Source organism: Melopsittacus undulatus, chromosome 1 (assembly GCF_012275295.1).
Source record: "Melopsittacus undulatus isolate bMelUnd1 chromosome 1, bMelUnd1.mat.Z, whole genome shotgun sequence".
Classification (NCBI taxonomy): domain Eukaryota; kingdom Metazoa; phylum Chordata; class Aves; order Psittaciformes; family Psittaculidae; genus Melopsittacus; species Melopsittacus undulatus.
Window position 1 is genome coordinate 70540765 of NC_047527.1, and position 6000 is coordinate 70546764.

Here is a 6000-nt window from a genome sequence, read left to right on the forward strand (position 1 = left end):
GCATTTTCTGGAGTATTCAGATAGCAGAGAATCATTCAGGGCAACAGTGTTCCAAGGACTTCTTGTTAGCATTTAGAACTAATAGTTAGGATGATCCCAAACCAAAGTGAGAGGCACCATTTGTGCTGCTCTCTGAACTTTATTGGTTCATATTGTTTAAAAAAATATGTGGTTTGGTTTTGCTGTGGAATATTTTTGCTAGGCTTGACAGTTTGCTAAAAATCTCTGCAGATAGGAAGACTTATAAAAATACAATTGCAAGTTACAGCATACAGCAACTCATGACTGAAGTTAGGAGACTCAGTACTGCTAATAGAGTTTGTTGACAAACACCTGTCCTTTAAATTACTCAGCCGTCTGCCTGGACAGCACCCTTGTAAGCTTACAATGTTTTTCTGGGCTATGAAGCAAAGCTCATAGAGATGATTATTAAAGTCATGGGAATATGGAGACCAAAACTTTATTCTGAGTCTTATGGAAAGGCAAAATAGTATTTGGGTGAGTTTTAGGGTAGAACGGCTTATGATTCTTTCTAAAGCTTCTCAGGCTAGAGGTGTTGGGGCACACTTGGCATCATAAGCCTGCGCTGTGTACATAGCACAGTAAACTAGCTAGCCCGAGGCCCAACAACAGCCTGGGGTTTCATCTTGGCTAATTAGATGTGCTTCTCTTGTAGCTGCCTTATGCTGTCCTATGTGAGAACAGTTTCAAGTACCCAGATACCTGTGCTAGTTATGAATAAAGTTATCACATCGCTTCTGAACACAGATGTGTACAGAAGACCCAGTATGAAAGACATCCTGGGACTGTCTGTGTTTATTACCCTTCCAGGATGACAAATGAACTTTGTTTTGAATTAGGGGTTTTTTTTTAATGTTTTCTAGGTTTTTTGTTGTGTTTTTTTAACCTAATAAATTAAATATGCTATGGAAAAGCAAGCACAGTTTTTCCCCTTAGCCCTGAAAAACATTGTAAGCATACAAGGGTGCTGTCCAAGCAGAAGCATAGGTAATTTATTGGGCAGGTGTTTGTCAACAAACTTTATTAGCAGTCCCGAGTCTCCTAGCTTCAGTCACGAGTAGCTCTATGTTGTAACTTGCTATTGTACTTTTGTAAGTCTTGGGGCAAGGTATTGTGTGTAGGACAAATACTACTTTATGTCCTTGCTGATGTCTGTCATTTGATTAACTTACGCTGTTTAATCAGTCTTGCCTTGAAGGATAAATCCTGGTCAGGTGATGTTGTTAAACATAGAGTCAGAGAGCCCTTGGGGAAGAAGGGGGAAGAAAATGGCAGGTTCTTCATTGTTTCTCTCCTGCCAAGAGACAGAGTTAAAAATAGAGGGAGTAAAACTACATGTGAAAATCTTACACATGTTCTCTATCACCCTTCCTCAACTGATGCTTAAAAAGTCCATTATCTATTGTGCATTTATATACTTTCTTTTGAATGTAAGACTACAATTACCTCGTAGTTTTAGAAGAGACCAGAGATTTGTTTTCAGTATCCTCATCAAAGCATGCTGGCTGCCAGATAGTCTTCAGGTATCGAGCTGTAAGCAGAGAAGACACAAGACATGTAAGCTCTGACACCACTTGAAGCTGGCTGCAAAGTGCAAGAGGAAACAGGGAAGAGATTCAGAAGCAAGTTCTGAAAAGAAATGTATTAAAGGCAGAAAATGACCTGTAATAGACACCAAAGCAAATATCCTATAAGAACAAGCAAACAAAGCTGTTCTGGGGTATCCCTGTGGTCTAGTTACCTTAATATATGTTTGAGGAGAACCTCAGAGCTGTGGTAAGACTGCACACCAGACTTTGTCAGTCAGGAGCTGAGCGCACCAGAGATCCCCACTCCAGACAGGGGCACCCCTGGGTCCCTGCCTGCTCTGCCCCTCCCTGTCCACTCCTGTGGAGTGCCAGCCATACTGAGCCGTGGAGTCAGCAGCCTAGTGTTTGTCTGCAAAGAGCAGCACTGAAAATGTGAATGGACAATTCTTGTCAACAAACTAGATTATATCACCATTGAAACTGGGAGGATCAACGTGTACCTGTGTGAGCTGTCAAAGAGAATTACATGCTGATAGCTTCATAGCCATTAAGCAATGACACTGAGAGTTAACAATGTGGGCAAATTCCCAGTGTGCAGCCTGAAAGGACTTTCACCTGTAATGGAGAGGATTTGGAATAACCTGGAGAGGTGGGTGTTTGCATGGTGGTAGGAAAGATGTGATCCAGATCAGAACAGGCAAAATCAGAATCAGGCAAAACTAGAACAAAACATGCACGAAACTGTACAGACATGATTAGGCTCAAATATTTCAGTGTCTTGACTTCTGACCTATTTTTCACATCTGGTCCTTTCACTCTGTCTATATAAACCAGCAGTCATACATACAGAGGCAGGGAAATGCTTCTATGTGGATTATGCCATTTCACTTTGTTTTTTCTTGGCAAGAAATCTTCAGAAGAAATAAAGTAATGTATGTAGGTGAGGCACTAACAACAACAAACATGCCTCCTGGATAGAAAACTCAGACTACCTTTGACAGCCCTCCAAGACTGATGCTACCAGCCACATTAGTAGTGTTCAACTAAAGGTGAAAGGTACATTGCCTGGCACATCTCACACTTGTGAGGCAGGGTCTCAAAACTTCTCAGAAGCCCTCTGTGGTAGTTGCTGCTGCTCAGTGACCTGAGCAAGCTCATGTGTTGCAGGCAGCCAGGGTAAGTGGTGACTTCTTTATCCCTTGCCACTGCCCCTGTCTTCCCTATCCCTGATGGACCTCCCCTCCAAGGGTGAAGAAAGGAAGTTCCCTGGTTTGGGATTTTGTAGGGGTGGTTTTGATTTGGGGTTTGGTTTTGTGTGTGTGTGTGTGTGTGTTTTTCTTGGAGGTGACAGATTGCCCTGTACCTAATGCAGTTTAACATTTGAAAACAGAGGAACTGCTCTGACTATCCAAATGTGAGGAAAGTGGTGCCTTTGGACACCTGAACCTTGATGCTTTGGTGCTTTTTCCTTAAGCCTTATGATTTGACTTGAACAGTTACTGACCGTGGGAACCATAGCCTGACAAACACATCTTTCCACAAATATTTATCTGAATACTTACATGTGCTTTGTATTTGAGTCCTGTTTGTGTTTCTTTCCAACAAACACCCAAGCAAGCAATATTATTTGCAGGAATATATTTGGGAACTTTTAATTCTTAAGCAGGAATTGGGAAGAGTTCACAGAAAGCAAAGTTTGATTTCAGAAATGCAGCATTTTCAGAGTAAAAAAAGGTTGGTTGATCACCTGAATATGAAAATCAACATGTTCTGGGTGCATTTTCACAATGCCTTATTGAGTATGGTTCCTGAATTATCTGCTGGATAATTATTATACAGGATTTTTGTTAAAAAAATGAAACACAGAAAAAAATTGCTGAAAGAACTTTTTGAGTGTATATTATTGTTCTTATTTCATATCCTTATTTTAAATTAGTCACATAGTTCTGAAATCCACTGTTTAATAAATGAATTATATTGACACACCAATAACATTTTCCCTATGCAGGCAAAGCTAATTTTACTGAAGCTGAAAACCGGTTCTTAGACATCAGTAGTGGTTTTATATACTTTTAATATGATTCATAGACATCAGTGCAGCAAGAGCTATGAGAGCGCAATGCATCTGCATAGCCTTTCTCCCTCTCAGCCTCCATTCCAAAGACAGTGCAACAAATTTGGGAGGAGATTAATCTCTTTTTCCATCAGCAGTGCACCAAAAAAAGAGTGCTTATTTGCAGACTGCCCACTTGCACTTCAGAAACACCTGAAGTCCCAGTAGCAACCGTTGAAACTCTTGAAGAACTTCTATACTGTAAGAGTGACAGAGCACTGGAACAGGTTGCCCAGGGGGGTTGTGGAGTCTCCTGTGTTGGAGATATTCAAGACCCGCCTGGACAAGTTCCTGTGTGATGTACTCTAGGTTACCCTGCTCTTGCAGGGGGGTTGGACTAGATGATCTTTCGAGGTCCCTTCAAACCCTTGGGATTCTGTGATTCTGTGACAGAAATTTCTACTTGGAGAAACATTCCAATATGTTTTGATTCAAGTTGGGCTTTTAAGTAAAAAGAGTCCATATGAACGGTGTGTTCTGTTCACATGCCCAGCATGGGAGCAGTCTTGTCACAAAAATTAATACAGAATTAAAGATGGGTTTGCAATCATGATTGGTCCAGGTTTCAGCAAATTTTCTGCTTTAAATGCTGTGCTAGAATTTCTACATTTATTTTTTTTCCTGAAAAATTATTTGAACTCTGAGTCCCTGTTATTTGTTGAAAGGATGATCTCGCGTCAAAGATTTTAGAAGTTGATCTTATTTTTTACCTGCATGTTGTTTGGTTGAATTATTTTGAATGAATACTGCCTTAGATCTCAAACTGCTTTAGATCTCAGCACAATTCTTGACTTCCCACGCTGCTTACAGGTTTTTGTAGTTTTTTCCTTTTTTCTATGAATCTGCAGATGAAGCCTGGCTACAATTCTCCAGAAAGAATCTAACAAAAGTTTTTCTTAATGAAAACAGGTTGGTTGGGTGTTTTCAGGTTGGATTTGATTTTGCTTAATCTACTTTTAAAGAGTAACAGTTAAAATTATAGGCTATACTGTGGTGAGAAGCAAAAGTATGCTGGGTTCTTTCGTTTAAAGACGACAGTGTAGATTAATTGCTCCTCTTTCCTGAACCTTTCACGATAATCATAACTTACTGATTCTTAAAAAAAACAACTTTTGCTGTGTGTTAAAAATACGAGCCCAGAAGTTTGATTCTTTTCCCTGACTTAAAGGTGTTACTTTAATGACTTTCCACTGACCACCTTGGTGGTTCTATTATACTCCTTTTGAAATCAACAATTTTCCAGCATTTTTGGCAAAACCAGCATATATCTGAAAAGATTAATGTGAAAAATGCTGAACAGCCAGCAGAGCTGGGTATCCCAGGGCAGCTGAAGGGTAGTTTCTTCCTTCTCTGCCTCCCTTTGCTTCCACTGATGAACAGTGCATGCCTACTGTGTCTTGGGATGACGGAGATGCTGTGCCACTCCACGCTGGTGCTGCCAATTCACCTAACCCACATATGTTCTGATATTTGCCCCATAGAGACAATCCCTGGAGAGCTCCCTTAGTGCTGCTGATGGTGTGCCTCTGGGCTGGATTCCCTTGGATCAAGAGGAATACTTCGGAAACAAAGTTTATTAAAAATCCATCAGTCTATAAGCAATAAAAGGCTCACTTTTTTAATTGTTAATTGTGGTAGCTGAGGCTCTAGAATAGACTGCAAAAAAAGCAGTGAGGGCTTTTCAGTTCTTGGAAAGAAGAGAGACTTGGGCAAAACGTCAGGGGTTTTTAATCAGAATTTGTACCACCTTTGTAAACACGATGGGGGGGATGTGTCACAAATGTAAGCCTACCAATTTAGAAGGTAAGTTTAGTAACTGAATCTTTTACATTCAAGGAAATAAGTAACTGCAAGAAGTAAAATGGGAAATTAAAAAAAAAGAAGTGGGAAACAAAGACTCTTTGTGGGATCTCAAGAGCCAAAGAGCATTTGTTTAAACCAGTCGGGCAGGTTAAATGTAGAGGTGCCCTTTCTTTCAACAAGAAATCCCCCAGAATTGTCAGTTGCTCTTAAACCTAGACAGTGAGTCATTGTCCACTGAATAAACCAAGTGGAATAAACAAAGAAAAACAGTTGTGAACATGGCAATAATAATACCTTTGAGAAAATCCCAGGGCCTGGAGGGCTGAGATGTAGTGGCAAACTGTGATCCACCTCCAGCCTTAGCTTTTGTCAAATGGGTGAGGGAGTTTTTTTCCACCAAGCACCATATTTTAATATCTACCTGACTAGCACTGAATCAGGGATGCATTAGACAGAGGTAGAAAAAACACCTGAGAAGAACATTTTTTAAGTTGAAGGTTTCAGTTACTCCAGCTGTATGTTCTCGAAAGGTCT